We start from the raw sequence: 19,522 nt of genomic DNA, 5'->3' as shown, positions 1-19,522 counted from the left end.
ATGCACAGCATCTTCAACACCATTAAATAGCAAAGCTTTTTTTCTCTCTAATTTTTTACAAAGTTTCATCAGAAAAGGTTTTAGAATGTCTGTCATATATTAACATAAATTTCATTTAAATTGTCTTGTGCTATATTTCTTTATTTGTGATTTTTGTTCTTATAAACTGTTCTTGTCATGAAGATAGCCCCAGTAGCTGGCATGGCATTAACTTATAGTATATCTATCTATTTTTCTCTCTAATGTAAATATTTATACATATAATATTACGAAGTAGTAAAGAGAACAAAATCAGGGACAAAATATTGCTACTCATTGACAGGAATAGAAAACATAAAACTAATCATCATAATTAAAAACTTGACAGAGTTTTATAGTCCCTTAGACTAGAGGAAGAAGTAATCATAAAATAATCATTTTGCTTTACGCCGTGACTGAAATGAGTATCTATTAACATTAAAGAAAAAAAAAGAAATATAGATCAACTTACAACAAAGAATAACTTTAACATTGTTTTTTAGTCGCTGAAGCGGCTGATCAGCATGATTGGGGTGTAATGTCTTTAAGTGACGAGTTCATGCAGTTCACTGCCAAGATTTTTTACACACAGTAAACATACCGTCTTCATAAGTCTTTCCTCGTCTTCCACTGTAGTCACAGTGAAGCCATGCGCTACATGCGCTTAGTCATATTTCCTCATCTTAGCTTTCGGGAGACGTACGTTTGTCTCATTAGCTCTGTCTTTCTCCGCCTTTCTTTTCATTCCAGTTAAGGATTTGTTATCTGCACTGCGTACATCCTGCTCTCTGCTGTGTGCTATTGTTCAGTGCAAAAAAGCTCTTCTCCCTGCAGACATTGCCCCGAGCCCCCCAGGGGGGAGCACCCCACTATTTGAGCAGGCCTGGACTAATTAAACACCTACGTTAAAATCTGCAGTAGCAAGTAAGAGAAATTAAAGGAGACTTACTTCTCCTGTTGTCTTCAGTAGTCCTAGCAGACTAGTATGAGGTGACAGGGTGATTATGTGACGGGAAACTCAGCATGTACACTACATGTGGAAAGTTCACAACGCTTCACTTTTTCCACAATTTGTTAGTTTTATTTCAAAATGGATTAAATTAATTATTTTCTGCAAATTTTACTAACAATATCCCATATTGACATCCGGAAAGAAGTTTGAATCTTTGCAAATTTATTACAAAAAATCAATAAATAAATAAATAAAATCACACCTACACAAGTTTTCACAGCCTTTGCCATGACATTCAAAATTGAGCTCGGTGCATTCTCTTTTCACTGATCATCCTTAAGAGGTTTTTACAACATGATTGGAGTCCAGTTGTGGTATTTCAGTTGATTGGACATGATTTGGAAATGCACACACGTCTATGAGGTCCCACAGTTAACAGAGCATGTCAGAGCACAAACCCCAAGCCATTAAGTCCAAGGAATTGTCTGTAGACCTCAGAGACAGAATTGTATCGAGGCAAAGATCTGGGGCAGGAGACAAACATTTCTGCAGCATTGAAGGTCCCAATGAGCACAGTGGCCTCTATCCATCGGAAGTAAATGAAAGAAATTTGGAAACGCAAGTACGATTCCTAGAGCGGGCCGCCCAACCAAACTAAAACATCAGGGGAGAAGGGCCTTAGTCAAGAACCAAGAACCCAATAGTCAGTCTGAATGAGCTCCAGCATTTCTTTGTGGAAAGAGAACCTTCAAGAAAAAAAAATCTCTGTAGCACTCCAACAATCAGGCCTATATGGTAGAATGGCCAGATGGAAGCCTCTCTTCAGTAAAAGGCACATGACTGTCTACCTGGAGTTTGCCAAAAAGCACCTGAAGGACTCTCAGAACATGAGAAACAAAGATTTAACTCTCTGGCCTGAATGTCAAGCGTCATGTCTGGAGGAAACCAGGCACCACTTATCACCTGGCCAATACCATACCTAGCATGGTGGTGGCAGCTTCATGCTGTGGGGAAGTTTTTCAGCAGCAGGAACTGGGACTCTGGTCAGGATCGAGGGAAAGACGAATGCAGCTATAGTATATTCATACTTAATGAAATCCTGCTCCAGAGGACTGGGGTGACGGTTCATCTTCCAACAAGACAACAACTGTAAACACACAGCCGAGACAACAACACAACACTCGAAACCGATTGAACATCTCTGGAGAGGTCTGAAAATTACTGTGCACTGATGCTCCCCATCCAACCTGACAAGAGCATCTGCAAAAAAGAACGTTAGAAACTGCCTAAAAATAGATGCTTCTAGCATTAAAACCAAAAAGATTCAAGAGTGTAAATGGGGCCAAAGGAGCTTCAACAAAGTATTGAGCAAAGGCTGTGAATACTTATGTACATGTGAATTTTTTTATTTCTTTTTTGTTAAATATTTGCAAAGATTTCACTCCAACTTCTTTCACGTTGTGATTATGGGGTTTTTGTTTGCAGAATTTTTGAGAATGAGATTTCATTTCAAAGAATGAAATGAATTCAGCTGTTAAATAGAATGTGGAAACAATGAAGCTCTGTGAATATTTTCCACATGCACTGTAGGCTGCACAGTTTTTCTTGTGTTTTGAACATGTGATTAGCTTGTTACTACCTCTCTTTTATTTAGGCCATATGATTTTAATCAGTGCTGCATGTGCATGAAGAGATGATGTGCTAATTTTTATTTACAACAGTTTTAAAATACAATAATGTCAGTTGGGGAAAACCAGAGATTTGAACTTCTATATAATAAACTAATATTTAATTTAATATTTAATTTCAGCTGATTATATATTTTTTTATTTAGCAAGCAGTTGTTAGAGGGAAAGATCATGATCTCTAAATTGAATATTGAACAACGCACATGCTTGTCAACATGATCAAAATAACCCATAACCATTTTCAGCACTGCAATTTAGTATCAAGTTGTAATTTGGAATAATTGTTGGGATAATTGTGCATTTACTATACTTGTATGAAGGTTTTAAAGCAGTCTTTTGTGCTATTGTAACCGAGCATTTTGAAAAGGGGCAAGTTCGCCTAAAAATACTTTTCACTAGGAAAATAACAAAAACGGAAGCAGGATTCTGTGAAACAACCAGTCCGACTTTTTATTGTGCTTCCAGACCAGAACAACATCACTGTGCGCAGGTGCAATAATATATCTTTCTTGCTTACGGCAAGTCCCGAGGGAAAAAAGAAAACTATACCACCTATAAAATGAACACAGCCCCCTCTTGAGCTATCACACACAATTACACCCAAAAAGTCTTTTACATGCATCCCCCCTCTAAATTAAACGTCCACGTTTACACTCACCCAAAAATAATAATAATATTATATATATATATATATATATATATATATATATATATATATATATATATATATATGGTTAACACACTACAGAACATGTATATGTAATGCAGAATGAAAAGCAATACTAGAACATCCATAACAGTTTCCATTCTACCATTTACAACCTTCCCTCCTCATGAACACAACATCAAATGACATTTAATACAGAACAAAGTCATCTAAATAACCAGGAGGTTTCCGCACTCTACCAGCCTTACTCAAACTTGTACTCAAACATGCGTACACAGTCCCTGAGTAGAGTCCGAATGCTGATTCTGTGGAGAAACACCCACGTCCCTGCCAAATAACAATGACTCAGAGGGAGTAGAACCTCGAGAAGAATCCGTACCATCAAAAGAGAGATTATTTGGCAAAGGAAAAACAGGCAGTGTATAAGGGCGCAATCTGTTATAATGCACCACCTTCCCTCTGTCATCACCATCCATGGGATTTATAATCCAATAGATCAGTCCTTGTTCACCGCAGGAGTCCATCACCTCCACAACTTTGAAAGGTCCCTTCCAGTGCGGTGCCAGCTTCATCCGACTCTCAACAGGATTATCGAGCCACACCATAGCACCCACTGCATAGGGCTGATGACGAACACTTTCATCATGGTAGAGTTTTTGGCGTTCCCGTGCTTCCTCACTGTGCATGCGTGCTCTACTAAAGGCGGAGCGCAGTCTAGACAACAACGAAGACACGAAATCAGCATGTGACGAAGATGATTGTGATTCAAATGCACGGACAGGTACCAAAACGTCGACAGGGACCCTTGCTTCCCGTCCATGAGTAAGGAAATATGGTGAGAATTTAGTGCTTGAGTGGGGCGAGGTGTTGTAGGCAAACGCTACATGTTTCACAAAGCTGTCCCATTCCCCACCATATGTCAGCAGCGTTTTTGCTAATTGATCGGTCAAAGTCCTGTTAAAACGTTCAACCATTCCATCTGACTCTGGATGATAGGGAGTAGTCCGTGTCTTTCGAATCCCAAGCATTTGACAAAGTCTATAAACAATATCCGCCTCAAACTGACTGCCTTGGTCAGAATGTAAAGTCTCTGGAATACCATGAGTCAACACATAGTCCTCAAATAGACAGCGAGCTACAGTTTGTTCAGATTGATTAGGAAGAGCAACCAAACTAACAAACTTAGTGAAATAGTCCTCCACAACAAGCACATAACGATTGCCCTTTGAAGTCAAAGGAAGCTCCAAAATGTCAGTAGCTACTCTCTCAAATGGGCGTGTGGTATTCGTGCCGCCCATCGGAGCACGTTGTGTTGGAACGGGACCACGACGAGTCTGACAAGCCCTGTCTATAAACAATATCCGCCTCAAACTGACTGCCTTGGTCAGAATGTAAAGTCTCTGGAATACCATGAGTCAACACATAGTCCTCAAATAGACAGCGAGCTACAGTTTGTTCAGATTGATTAGGAAGAGCATCCAAACTAACAAACTTAGTGAAATAGTCCTCCACAACAAGCACATAACGATTGCCCTTTGAAGTCAAAGGAAGCTCCAAAATGTCAGTAGCTACTCTCTCAAATGGGCGTGTGGTATTCGTGCCGCCCATCGGAGCACGTTGTGTTGGAACGGGACCACGACGAGTCTGACAAGCCCTGCACTGCTCACACCACTCTCTGATGTCCTTAAACATTGAAGGCCAGTAACAAGTCAGTCTCGCTTTCTCCCACACACGTTCAGCAGAGAAATGGGCTGCGGCCGGACCACCATGTAACTGCAAAAGTATATCGGGTACAAGGGTAGAGGGAACAACAAACTGAATGACTGGGTCACTTGTAAGTGAAGAGACAACAGAACGACACAATAATCCATCATTTATTGAAAGGCGATTGAACTCGGTCCAGAGTTTCCTCAGGCATTTAGAGACCCCTTTCAAGTGTCTTCTAGGCGGTCGTTGCCCCAGCTGCACCCAGTGTAGGACAGTTCCAATGTCAGAGTCAGAATGCTGCAATTCCCTCAGGTAGGAAGCATCATATGACAAATCATGTACACAGAGCCTACTTTGTGAAACAATGTTCGAGTCCGGTACTGACACCTGATCTGTAGACACAGAAGTCATAGGAGGGATGGTCGGTGGAGGCTCGGAGCCCACCATGTTAACTTCCTGCATGCTTTCAACGCCTTGACTCATGCTATCCCAGTCAGGCACATCAGGATGTCTAGACAGAGCATCCACATTCTTGTGGTGATGCCCACTTTTGTAGATGATCGTCCAATTCAGTGGATCCAGCTCTAAGATCCATCTCCCCCTCCTACCAGTCGGATCATCATCAATGGCCATCCGTCGAAGGGCCAAGAGAGGACGGTGGTCGGTGATAATAATAAATGATGAAAGTCCGATGTAGTGTTTAAATTCTCTTACTGCCCAAACAATCGCCCATAACTCGCGATCAAAAGTAGACCAGCGCCTCTGTGTAGGGTTCAATGCCTGGCTGGCATATGCTACCACATGTTCAAGCCCATTTTTCTCTTGTGCCAGCACTGCACCGACAGCATATTTTGAAGCATCAGTGTAGACTCTGAAAGGTATATTAAAATCAGGCAGTGTCACAACTGGGGCAGAGGTTAACACATCTTTCAGATAATTGAATGACAGTTCACAATCTTTTGTCCAGTCAAAAGTTGCATTTTTGCCCACAAGCTGGTTAAGCGGAGCTGCATGTTTTGAAAAATCTTTTACGAATCGTCTGTAGTAGGAGCAAAGTCCAACAAAAGCTCTGACTTCAGAAGGAGACTTGGGTGTTGGCCAGTTTCTCACCTTTTCCGTATTACGTGGATCCGGCTGAAGTCCCTTCTGGGACACAACATGGCCCAAGAAAACCACGTGGTCTCTAGCCAAGTGGCATTTTTGGATTTAATTTCAAACCTGCTGACCCAATTCTTGTAAACACTTCCTTTAAATTAGACAGATGTTCCTCAAATGTTTTGCTGTAAATTAAAACATCGTCAAGATACACCATGCAGATGTGCCATGGAAGACCTCTCAGAACAAGCTCCATCAAGCGTTGGAATGTCGCTGGAGAGTTAGAGAGACCCATCGGCATAGCCCGCCATTGGAAGAGTCCACGGCCAGTTGTAAAGGCAGTTTTCTCTCTGTCCTCTTCAGCAACTTCAACTTGCCAAAAGCCATTGGAAAAGTCTAATGTGCTGAACCAAGTTGAACCCGCCAATGCGTCCAGCGTGTCATCCACACGGGGCAGAGGATAAGAGTCTTTAACTGTGACACTGTTCAAGCATCTGTAATCCACACAAAACCTCCATGCACCACATTTCTTTTCACAAGCACCACAGGTGAGGCCCAGGGACTACAGCTCTCCTCGATAACACCATCTGCCAGCAGGGCAGTGACTAGTCTATCAATTTCAGCTCTTTTCTCAGGTGAGGCACGGTATGCACGTTGTTTAATGGGAGCTTGGTCTCCTGTTCTAATGCGATGTTTCACAAGAGTACACTTCCAACACTTCCTTCGGATGCGCTGAAGATCGTATTGTGTTCTAACAACAATGCAGAAAGTGCAGCTCTTTGCGAGGCAGTGACTGGTGAGTCATCCAAGGACACTGAAGGTGCCACCTGTGACGTGGCTGCTGCAACTGAGTTCAATGAGCATTGATGAAGAGGCTTAAGCTCAGATTCATTTACCCTGTAAAACTCACCCAGGTGCAGTCCTTGTTGCAATGAAATGTCATGTCCTGTAGGATTTAAAATCCTTGCTTTGGTCAGTCCGTTCTGAACCCTGGTGACAGTGTGAGCAACCACCAGATTAGAAGAATCAGGAATGTTTGGCTCCAAATATCCTACATAGTCGCACGGCACTTTAGCGATGTCCGGCGCACACACCAGAACTGGTACAATCGACTCACTAAGGGCTGGCAAGGTCATAGTGTTGGCTATAGAAACATTACAACACAGTGGAATAAAGTCATTGCTGGTGAGGAGTGGCACAGAAATGTCCCGAAGCCTTAACATTGCACAGCTGGTGTCCAGTACAGCATTGTTCCTCAAGAGAAAGTCCCAGCCCAACAAAACAGACTGAGTGGTTTCCCATAGCACATGAAATAAATGCTGCCATGATTTAGTCCCAAGTTGAAAGTTAACTGTAATGGTGCCCAATGTGTCAAGAATCTGACCATTTACAGCACGGGCTGCTACATAGTCCTTTTTCAATGGGCGGTTGCGAAGTGCTGGAAGAGACATGCGAAAGTCCGCACTCAAAAGTGATACACTCGAACCAGAGTCCACTAACATTGAAACTGCCATGCCTTCAATCACCCCTCTCACATACGAAATCAGTGGCACTGCATCAGTGGTATTAATGCAAATGTCTTCAGATCTGGAAAGGTTGCCATTCATAGAGTTAGTCTGTAGGCCCGTGGGCAGATCAGCTGGTGTTTGGGCCCCAACATCAGCGACAATTAGTTTCCCGGCTGGCTCTGCCGGTCTTCCATACTGGGAGATATGAAACGCACTCCACGCTTCTTATAATCATGCATGTGCCCACCGAAACTCTGAGGATTTGGACTAGGACTGCGCCTCACTGGGTATCGAAAAGGAGACTTGTCCCTTCGTACATGATATTGTGTATCTGGTTCCTCGCTGTGGCGCAGCACTCGTTTATCAGGTGAACGACCTCTTTGCGAGTCATAAGACCCTCGTGAATGGCACCCACGGCCGCCACAGTTGCACCTGCATGTTCGACTTGACTGTGAGTAAGCTCCACTGCACTCTTCCATGCTGCCAAAGGCCAGTCTACTTTGCAACTTTAGATTTTCCTCCCCCACATATTTCAACTCCATCCTCATCTGCCTCATGTCCTCAGATAACCTCTCCACTGCTCTATACAGCCCATCATTATCAGCAAGAGGTTGAACAGCAGCAATTGAACCAGGATTAACAATGGAAGACCCATTAATAGGAAAGCAATCATTTTTCAAAGCGTCCCTGGCATTCTCACACCGACCTGCTATTATTAATGCCTCCTCCAAATCAGATGCTCCCTGTTCATGGCACTTTGCTCTTAGCACCGGGTCAATTCCAGCAAGAAAACGACGAAATTTCTCCTCACTCTGTGCAGCATCTCCATAATCAGGAAAAGCCTTGTCCACCAGTCTACTAACCTCCGCAGAATAAATCTCCAAGCTTTCCCGCGCAGCGTGAGGGCGTGCCGATAAACTAGCTTTAAACCGATCCATGAACTGCTTCTGTCCAAACAACTCTTTTAGTCTGTCCTTCACTGCTTTGTAATCAGCCTGGATGGTAGTGGGAAGAGTGTCCCAGAGTAAAAAGCTGCATGGCTCAAGCGCGTCGGTAAAATCCTCGCCAGTTCGTAATCATAAGAGGACGTTCCGTCTCCCTCTGTGAGCGCTTTTACGGCGACCTCAAACTGGCGTGCCCAGCATGTGAAACTCTGCTTATCATCACCCGAGAACGGTGGGGGCAACTCGATCCTGACATGCCCGTAACTTCCCACGCGGTGTCGTCTCGTGTAGTAGTCATCATCCTCTTTAAACATCATCTTGACCACGAGGCGCAAACGCACGCAAGCTAACTAGTCAAGTCAAGTCAAGTGGCTTTTATTGTCATTTTTACTATACACAGTGGTACACAGTACACAGTAAAAACGAAACAACGTTCCTCCGGAACCCTGGTGCTACACTACACAACAAAACAACATAAAGTGCATCGAGTGCAGCCTGGTGCAAACAGTGCAAACAAAAGAACAGTACAGACAGACAACACAAGACAAGACAAAAGACAAAAAACAAGTATAGCGCCGACTAGTAGACCTACTGTATACTTACATATACAGTACTGTGTGAGGTGAATGTAAAAACTATACCCAGGAGAAAGTATAAACAGAACAGAGCAATGTAGTGCAAAAAAAACAGCAGCAAGGAGGTGCAAAGACAGCATGTAAACATTATACTGTAGTATAAAAGGTGCAAAACAGCATGTAAACATTGTACTGAATATAAGGTGCAGTATAAATAATAATAAATATATAAATGGTGGTGGAGTGGATCGAGATGAGTGATGATTGTGTTTAGTCCAGGTTGTACAGTTCAGTAACAGTAACACACAGTGAGTGTGTGTGTGTGTGTGTGTGTAAGTGAGTGTGTGTGAGTTCTGTTCAGTTCTTTGTGTTGAGAAGCCTGATGGCTTGTGGAAAGAAACTGTTACACAGTCTTGTTGTGACGGCCGAATGCTTGGAACCGTTTTCCTGATGGTAGGAGGGTGAAGTATGTGTGTGAGGGTGTGTGTGATCGTCCACAATGCTGTGTGCTTTGCGGATGCAGCGTGTGGTGTAAATGTCCATGATAGAGGGAGAGAGACTCGATGATCTTCTCAGCTGTCCTCACTATCCTCTGTAGGGTCTTGCGATCCGAGACGGTGCAATTCCCAAACCAGGCAGTGATGCAGCTGCTCAGGATGCTCTCAATGGTCCCTCTGTAGAACATGGACAGGATGGGGGGAGGGAGGTGGGCTTTCCTCAGCCTTCTCAGGAAGTAGAGACGCTGCTGGGCTTTCTTGGTGATGGAGCTGGTGTTAAGTGACCAGGTGAGGTTGTCCGCCAGATGAACACCAAGGAATTTGGTGCTCTTGACGATCTCCACAGAGGATCCATCGATAATCAGTGGAGATTGGTCGCTCTGTGCTCTCCTGAAGTCCACAACCATCTCTTTCGTTTTGTCCACGTTCAGAGACAGGTTGTTTGCTCCACACCAGGCAGTTAACCGTTGCACCTCTTCTCTATATGCTGACTCATCGTTCCTGCTGATTAGACCCACCACGGTCGTGTCATCAGCGAACTTGATGATGTGGTTCGAGCTGTGCATTGCTACACAGTCGTGAGTCAGCAGAGTGAACAGCAGTGGACTGAGCACACAGCCTTGAGGGGCTCCAGTGCTCAGTGTGGTGGTGCTGGAGATGCTGTTCCCGATCCGGACTGCCTGAGGTCTCCCAGTCAGGAAATCCAGGATCCAGTTGCAGAGAGGTGTTCAGGCCCAGAAGGTTCAGCTTCTCGATCAGGTGCTGAGGAATGATTGTGTTGAATGCTGAGCTGAAATCAATGAACAGCATTCGTACATATGAGTCCTTGTTATCCAGGTGGGTGAGGGCCAGGTGGAGGGTTGTGGAGATGGCATCGTCCGTGGAACGGTTTGGACGATACGCAAACTGCATGGGGTCCAGGGAGGGTGGAAGCTGTGTCTTGATGTGCCTCATGACAAGCCTCTCAAGCACTTCATCACGATGGGAGTGAGCGACGGGACGATAGTCATTGAGGCAGGAGACAGTCGATTTCTTTGGCACAGGAACGATGGTCGTTGTCTTGAGGCACGTGGGAACAACGTTACTGCTCAGGGAGATGTTGAAGATGTCAGTGAAGACATCTGCTAGTTGTTCTGCACATTCCCTGAGCACTCTGCCAGGAATGTTGTCAGGTCCAGCAGACTTCCGTGGGTTAACTCTGCATAGAGTTTTCCTCACTTCAGCTGTGGTTAGACAGAGCACCTGGTCAGTGGGAGGAGGGATGGTCTTCCTCGCCACCACATTGTTCTGTACCTCAAACCGGGCGTAGAAGTCGTTCAGCGCATCTGGGAGGGAGGCGTCACGGTCACAAGCAGGTGATGTGGTCTTGTAATTCGTGATCGCCTGGATGCCCTGCCACATGCGCCGGGTGTCTCCACTGTCCTGGAAGTGGTCGTGGATTTTCTTCGCGTGCGCGCGCTTTGCCTCTCTGATAGCACGGGACAGTTTGGCCCTTGCTGTTTTTAAGGCCGCCTTGTCCCCTGTTCTGAAGGCAGAGTCTCTTTGTTTCAACAGCGCACGCACATTTACAGTCATCCACGGCTTCTGGTTGGAGCGTGTAGTGATGGTCTTGGAGATGGTCACATCGTCAACGCACTTGCTGATGTAGCAGGTCACTGATGACGTGTACTCTTCCAAGTTGATGGAATCGCCGTAGGTTGCAGCCTCTCTAAACATGTCCCAGTCAGTGCACTCAAAACAGTCCTGAAGAGCAGAAGTAGCTCCTTCTGGCCAGGTTTTCACCTGTTTCAGAACCGGTTTAGAGCGTCTGATGAGCGGTCTGTATGCTGGAATCAACATAATAGAGCAGTGGTCTGAGTATCCGAGATGGGGGCGGGGCTCCGCACGATATCCGCCGGGGATGTTTGTGTAAACAAGATCCAGCGTGTTCGCTCCTCTCGTTGCAAAGTCCACATGCTGATGGAGTTTAGGAAGCACAGTCTTGAGATTCGCATGGTTGAAATCTCCGGCGATAATAAACAATCCGTCGGGGTGAGCATTCTGCAGGTCGCTAATAGCGTAGTCCAGTTTATTATCCAGGGAGCAGACGTTTGAAAGAAAAATGGACGGGATAGCCGGCCGGCTAGGGTTAGCATTTAGCCTAGCACGGACACCCGCCCGCTTGCCGCGCTTCCGCTTCCTCGAACAGCGCTTTCGAGGTCTCCTCTCCCGGCCACCGGCATCAGGTAACACCGAGGGCTGGGGGCCTGGTCTTTGTGGCCGAGGTCGCAGCAAGCCGAGGTCGCGAAGGTTGTTGATAAGATCATCATGCAGATTATTGGTTGCATGATGCCTGTACTGTAACAGTGTCTGGTGGTCCTACACATGAACACAGCTGACTCTGGTGTCCATGTATTGTGGAAGGTCGGGCTAAATGTGGTGAAAGCACCCTTTTTGGATCCGGAGAGGCCGCTGCGAGCTACTGCCGCGCCGCCATCTTGTAATTTTACTTGCCCCTAACTAGCCACTAACTTTGTAACTGAGCTAAGTTTATTAAACAGGCAAAGAAACACTCAAGCTATACTAAAGTCAAGAAGCAAAACAAACCGCTGCCACCAATGTAACCGAGCGTTTTGAAAAGGGGCAAGTTCGCCTAAAAATACTTTTCACTAGGAAAATAACAGAAACGGAAGCAGGATTCTGTGAAACAACCAGTCCGACTTTTTATTGTGCTTCCAGACCAGAACAGCGTCACTGTGCGCAGGTGCAATAATATATCTTTCTTGCTTACGGCAAGTCCCGAGGGAAAAAAAAACACTACCACCTATAAAATGAACACAGCCCCCTCTTGAGCTATCACACACAATTACACCCAAAAAGTCTTTTACACTATCATTTTACAAATACATTTGACTTAACTGAATTAAAGCTATTTAACAGTGTTGTGAACTAGGAAACTTGTGTTAAAGGTTTTTTTTCCCCCTTTAATCTGAATATTGCATTGATTTCAGAGACACAATGGGTACGGAAAGTATTCAGACCCCCTTAAATTTTTCACTCTGTTATATTGCAGCCATTTGCTAAAATCATTTAAGTTCATATCTCAATATGCACACAGCACCCCATACTGACAGAAAAACACAGAATTGTTGACATTGTTGCAGATTTAATAAAAAAGAACTGAAATATCACATGGTCCTAAGTATTCAGACAACACAGTCTCACCCCACATCGTCACATATCGACGCTGTGGATGTTCGTCGACGGCGTCCACATCCGACGCCGAGGGTACCCTTCGCCGCCGACGAGAGGACGGAAACCCTTCGCTTCGCTTTTTGACGCAGATTGACGGAACCCCATTTGCGGGTTACGGTTAGGGTTTGGGTTAGGGTTTGGGTTAGGGTTTGGGTTAGGGTTAGCTACGGACATCTTCAGGATTTTCGAAATTTAAAATTATTCCTGTACGCTTATTATGATAGATAATACTTTATTCAGTGTATAGGACAGCGATCTGCGTTGAAAAGTGTAGCACACGGGCTCTCAACCATCTGCGTCGAAAAGCGAGGCGAAGGAAGGTACCGTCTCTCTACGTCAAAAAGCGACGCAAAGGGGGTACCCTCGGCGTCGGATGTGGACGCCGTCTGACGCAACATCCACAGCGTCGATATGTGACGCTGTGGGGTGAGACTGCCCTGATTCAGACCCTTTGCTCAGTATTTATAAGCATCCTTTTGATCTAATACAGACAGGATTCTTTTTGGGAAAGATGCAACTGAATAAATGAATTATTTATATATAATAGCTTCTAAGACAGGCTGGTAATTACAGGTGTTTACTGTGTGTATACCACATATGCTCACCTGGTCATCTCCTTCTTCTGTCTCTGCCTGGCCTGGGCTATTTTGCTCTCACTTCCTCTTCCTGACTCCGTCTTTCTCTGGTGCATGTGTGAACAAGCACTGTGTAATAAACTGTCACTGACAACTCGGGCTGCAAAATTTCAAGTAAAATTCTTAACTTAATCTCAGAATTTCTTTAATATTCCAAGATGGAATCTTTAGAAAGGTTTATAGGAATGAAATGTTGGCTAACATGGTTTGCACAGTGGTAAATAAGTCAAATCAAATCAAATCAAATCAAATCAAATCAAATTTTATTTGTCACATACACATACATACAGGGTACAACATGCAGTGAAATGCTTTTAACGACGGTCCGGCATAAGGGAATAAAATAGGGTAAAAAGGGAATAAAAATATAAATATAATAACAAAATTTAAGAAAATATAGTAAGAAAAGGCAGATAAATAAAGATATAAAGATATCTAAATATATAGGTATATATACATACATATACATATATACCTATATATACACATACACAGAAAATGTTTATGGCAGTGTGCAGTTAACCAGTAAACAACAGTAAACAGTAAACAAGTTAGGCATGTTTTGATTGTCCATGAGTGTCCATGTGCAGTAAGGTGTGGTGTAAAGTGTCCTTGTGCGGAATGGTGTGGTATAAAAAGAATATAAGAAATATGAAATAAATATGAAAAGAAAATGAAAATATGAAAAGTAAAGTGCACTGTGCTGTGCAAGTCCAGTGTATAATGTGCCGTAGCACGAAAAGTGTGATTGTGCAGGGGAAAAAAAGGGTGATGATGGAGGGAGTGGGCCAGTTTTTAGATCCTGGGTGTTTCCTGGTTTAAACACCGAATGGCCTGCGGGAAGAAGCTCCTCCTCATTCTCTCTGTGTTCGCCTTCAGGGAGCGGAAGCGTTTCCCCGAACGCAACAGAGAAAAGAGTCCATTGTTGGGATGGCTGAGGTCCTTCACAATCTTCCTGGCTCTGGTCCGGCACCGCGTGCTGTAGATGTCCTGCAGGTCAGGGAGCTCGGTGTGGATGGTACGTTCAGCTGAGAGCACCACCCTCTGGAGGGCTCGTCTGTCCTGCATGGTGCTGTTCCCGAACCAGGAAGTGATGCTACCCGTCAGAACGCTCTCAATGGTGCAAGTGTAAAAAGTCTTAAGCACCTGAGAGGGTAGTTTAAAGTCCCTTAAGCGTCTCAGATGGTACAGATGCTGCCGGGCCTTCTTCACCAGGGTGTTGATGTGACAGGACCAAGACAGGTCCTGTGTGATGTGAACACCCAGGTACCGGAAACTGTCCACTCTTTCCACTGGAGTCCCGCAGATGTTTAGCGGTTGGTATGACCGCTCCTGCTTCGTGCTGAAGTCCACGATCAACTCCTTAGTCTTGCTGACGTTCAGGAGAAGGTTGTTCTCCTGGCACCATCTCTCCAGGTTTTTAACCTCCTGTAGGTAGGCCGTCTCGTTGTTGTTGGAGATCAGGCCCACCACAACGGTGTCGTCAGCAAACTTGATGATGGTTGTGGAGTTGGAAGTGGCCACACAGTCATATGTGTACAGTGAGTACAGCAGGGGGCTCAGAACACAACCCTGGGGAGCTCCAGTGCTGAGGGTGAGGGTGGATGAGGTGTGTTTTCCCACCCATACAGCTTGTGGTCTGTCCATCAGGAAGTTTGAGATCCATTGACACAGCGGCAGGCTGAGTCCCAGGACCTCCAACTTAGAGGTGAGTGTGGAGGAATTATGGTGTTGAACGCTGAACTGTAGTCCACGAACAACATCTTTGTGTAATTCCGTTTCTTTGGTCCAGGTGGCTGATAGTAGTGTGGAGAAGATGTGCAATTGCGTCCTCAGTTGAACGGTTCTGACGGTACGCAAACTGTAGTGGGTCCAGTGTGTCCGGTAGTGAGGCAGTGATGAAGTCTCTGACCAGTCTCTCAAAGCACTTCATCACTACTGAGGTCAGAGCTACAGGGCGATAGTCATTTAGGCAGGCGGGCTGGGGTTTCTTGGGACAGGGACAATAGTGGACTGTTTAAAACATGAGGGGACAACAGACTGTTCCAGAGAGGTTGAATATCTCAGTGAACACCGGTGCTAGCTGGTCAGCGCAGGCTTTCAGAACCCGACCTGTGATTCCATCTGGTCCTGCTGCCTTCCTGGTATTCACTCTTGAATGCCCTCCTCACGTCATGCTCCGAGATGGTGAATGTGTTTACCTCTGGCTCTCTCAGCGTGCATGCTGGTTGTGCCACTAGCGCCGCTAGCGTGGTTAGCTGCAGCCTCAAACGAGCGTAAAGGTGTTTAGCTCGTCTGCCAGAGAAGCGTCCGCATTCACCATTCTGGAAGATGGTGTTTTATAGTCCGTTATTGTCCTTAGTCCCTGCCACAGGCTCCTGGAGCCACCTTGTTGGAACTGTGACTCCAGTTTCCTCCCGTAGCGCCGTTTGCATCCTTCACCGCTCTGCGAACACTGTAAGACGCAGCCTTGTATTCATCCATGTCCCGGTGGCGAGCCCGTGTTGTAGGCAGCGGAGCGGGATCTCAGAGCGTCGCGGATGGTTTTATCCACCCACGGCTTCTGGTTGGGAAACGTTCTGATAGTGGTGCGAGTAGTGGGACAGAGCTGCGCCGAAACATGTCCCAGTCTGCGTCATCCAAAGCGTCCTGCAGAGCGGCCACCGATTGGTCAGTCCAGCGCGACCTCCTCTGAACCGAGCTTCCTGTTTTAGCCTTTGTTTGTAAACAGGCATGAGGAAGATGGCAGCATGGTCCGATTTCCCAAACGGTGGACGTGATTGTGCCTTGTAGCTGTTCTTAAAGTGTGGATGTGGTTACATTAAATTTCCAGATATAGGCCTGGTTTCACAGACAGGGTTTTGACTTAACCAGGATTATTCCATAGTTTCAACTGGAAATTGACTATACACTATATTGCAAAAAGTATTGGGTCACCTGACCTTTCCTGCTACATTTACATTTACATTTGCAGCATTTAGCAGACACCCTTATCGTTAAATCTCTAGTAATGAATAAGCTATATAAACAATTTTCTTTAAGCAAGATCACCACAAAGAAAGTCACCAATATATTGGAATTACAAAAGGAATGCATTAAATATTACTAGTATCATACGTACAATTAAAGTGACGTGTGAATTTTTTCATCCTGGATATTTTTTAGCAATTACTCAAAATAAAAGGTAAAATGCTCAGCAAAAACTCAGTTTGGTCTGATGGAGGCATACTCTACAACTATCAGATAATCTTACAGTAACTTGGATAGCACATAGTGTTGCTCCATTACACATGTTTTGTCCTCTAAAAGCAGGTACAGTGGAACCCCGTTGTACGAACATAATTCGTTCTTGAAAATTGCTCGTGTGTCCATTTGCTCGTATGTTCGAACTGATTTTCCCCATAAGAATGAATGTAAAAGTAATTTAATCCGTTCCGAGATCTCGTTCGATCGCTTATTTCTGCACTTAAAAAGTATTTCTAGCCTATTTTTAAAAACAAATATACCGCAAATTACCGTAATATAAACATAATTTAACACTCATGTGGTAGTGTTTAATTGTGAGTGTGAGACACGCACCACGCTCATAACCTTCTCGGTTTCCATGGTAATTCTATTTACTTTCGTTTTCACAGCACCATCACTGATTTTCTTGGGAGACATTTTTCAAGATTTCTAGTAAAATAAAAATATAAAACTAAAAAAAGTTACTGTGGGAGAGCGTATGAGTACGGGAGCCACTTTTATTTGTTTTTTTTTTGTGTCGGTCTGCTTAGTGCCCCACGCAGCACGTCTCTGACACACACGCACACACACACACACACACACACACACACACACACACTCACGCTCAATCAAAGAACAGAGAACAATCATTAGGTCACATTAACTTTAGGTGAGGCAATCCTCTGCCTATCTGCTTCCGGACCCGCCCTCCATTCACAAACCGCCGCTCGGCCACGCCCCCACTGCCACAGTTACGTTTTTGCTGCACTGAACAACGAGAGCGACCGAGTGATACGTCATCAACTAAGCGACTGATGCGACCCTCCACCAAAAACGGGGAACTGGCAGCGTGGGTTTGCTCGTGAAACAGGGTCAAATTTTGCGAGTGAGGTTGCTCGTATCTCCGTTTGCTCGTACTATAGGTTGCTCGTACAACGGGGTTTCACTGTATTTATATTCCAAATTATTAAAATCAATCACATTTGTGTATTTATATTTGTATTGTATTTGCATGTATTTATATTTAGAAAATGGCCGTTCCAAATGATTTACCTTCAAACAATGTGCGCACAGTTTTACAATAAAACAAAGTACAGTCTTAACAACCCTGAGAAAACAATACAAATACAACATGAGAGAAACACCATTAACACAGTTTATTTTAACAAAACTTAAGCACTCTCACTGGTGTAAACCTTCACCTCCAGAGAATATTGCATGAAAATATCATAATGCACAGCTTTCAGGACCTCAGTAACACTGTGCATTTTGATCTGTTACTGAAATTTTCTCCTGTGGAAAGAAATGCCGATTTTACCAAAATATTTTAATGCCCTCAGTCTCTGCCTTCAAGGGCTTCAGGTTCTGCAGGAAGACACTGCTGACAGTCTTTTTTTCCTGGTGCTTCATTCACCACCAAGAACCTTCTCAAATGCCTTTCAACTGCAGCGCATTCCTTTGTTGCCCAGTTTTGTTTTGCAATAGGTTGTTCACCAGGGTAGGAAAAAAAGATGTTAACCCATTCTAGACTAACCATCAATAATAGATGAGTTGAAGGTAAATCCCCCAGATTTTATCCTGTAACAAAATTTTATCATGTATTACATAATAAATGAAGAATAAATATGAAGTAGCAAAATAAATACATGTAATTTTTCATTATTCCAAATTTCCACCCATGATTGAACATTTTCTCTTTGACTTACAAGAACTAAAAAAAAAATAAACATTGGGTAATGACAGTTCATTTTTCTGGATTTGTGCCTTGTAAGCATTTTATATAAACATCACTGAGGAGAAAATAAAATCAAAAAATAACTCGATGTAAACTGGCACCTGAGGTTTGGGATTTTAGATTGTATACTGCGTGTGTGCATCTTAATGATGGACAGAAAACTGAACCTCAATCTTTTAACTCTATTAAAAGTCTATTAAACTCACCCCTTTTTCTTGATGACTTGGTCTTGTTTAGAGCAGTGGAGGTAACTTCTGCCTGAGCCTCATCTCCTGACCCATGTCCATCTGGCACACTGGCAGCTGGGTACAGAAAGTAATATACTATTTTAAAATGTTTTCAAAAAAACATTGCCATTACTTAATAGTTTATTGATTATTAATAATATTGATTAACAATAAGATACGCTAATAGTCATTACCAATCATCAATAAACTATCGAATAATTATTGTGGAACCCGGTTATGTCGATGTCGTAGGGGGTCGCCAAAAAGCGTTAAGATAACCGATCGAGATAAACGAAAACCAATTTATTAACGTGCTTGAAATGTCTTTATGTACATGATGTGCGTTAATAAATGAGAATGTGCACGCACGTGTTTTTGGAGGGTTTTTTTGACAACAGCGTTGCCGCAATTTGTTTGATTGGTCATGCGGATAGAGAAAACCTGTAATGCGGATAAGGAGGCAGAAGACGAAGTAAACGCAAACAGAGATTATTGAGACTCAGGAGAGAATCCACCAATACTTGTAGTGAAGCAGTAATATCCAGTGCTGCGCTCCGGGAGCGCCGTCCACCAAGTTCTGTGAAAGCAGAGACAGTTCCTGTAGAGAATCCACGGATCCGCGCTATGGAAAGCGCAGCGCTGGGCAGCAACGGATAAACGTGGTGCAGACAGTGTAAAACTTGGAAAACAGCAGGATCGGGGGAATCCGGGGGAGCGTAGAGAGAATGTGGAGCCCGAAAAAATGGAAAGTAAATGACAAGAAGAGAAATCAAATTAATATTTGGTGTGACTAGCCTTTATCCTTAATGCACCTT

The 19,522-nt window shown here is 44.1% G+C and overlaps 1 protein-coding gene and 1 long non-coding RNA gene across 3 annotated transcripts in view; both read right to left on the bottom strand.

Moving 5' to 3' along the window:
- LOC124385132 (NLR family CARD domain-containing protein 3-like) overlaps nucleotides 1-19,522 on the bottom strand; it is a 987,530-nt gene that overhangs the window by 569,352 nt on the left and 398,656 nt on the right. The window lies entirely within an intron of this gene.
- On the bottom strand, nucleotides 17,888-18,772 carry LOC124385184. The gene is made up of 2 exons (XR_006925703.1): nucleotides 18,687-18,772; nucleotides 17,888-18,323 (listed from the first exon to the last, which is right to left on the bottom strand). It is a non-coding gene; the product is annotated as an uncharacterized LOC124385184 (long non-coding RNA).

This window comes from Silurus meridionalis, chromosome 4 (genome assembly GCF_014805685.1).
Source record: "Silurus meridionalis isolate SWU-2019-XX chromosome 4, ASM1480568v1, whole genome shotgun sequence".
In the NCBI taxonomy this organism is placed as follows: Eukaryota; Metazoa; Chordata; class Actinopteri; order Siluriformes; family Siluridae; genus Silurus; species Silurus meridionalis.
The sequence above is the reverse complement of the archived record's forward strand: the minus strand, read 5'-3'. Positions and strand labels throughout refer to the sequence as shown.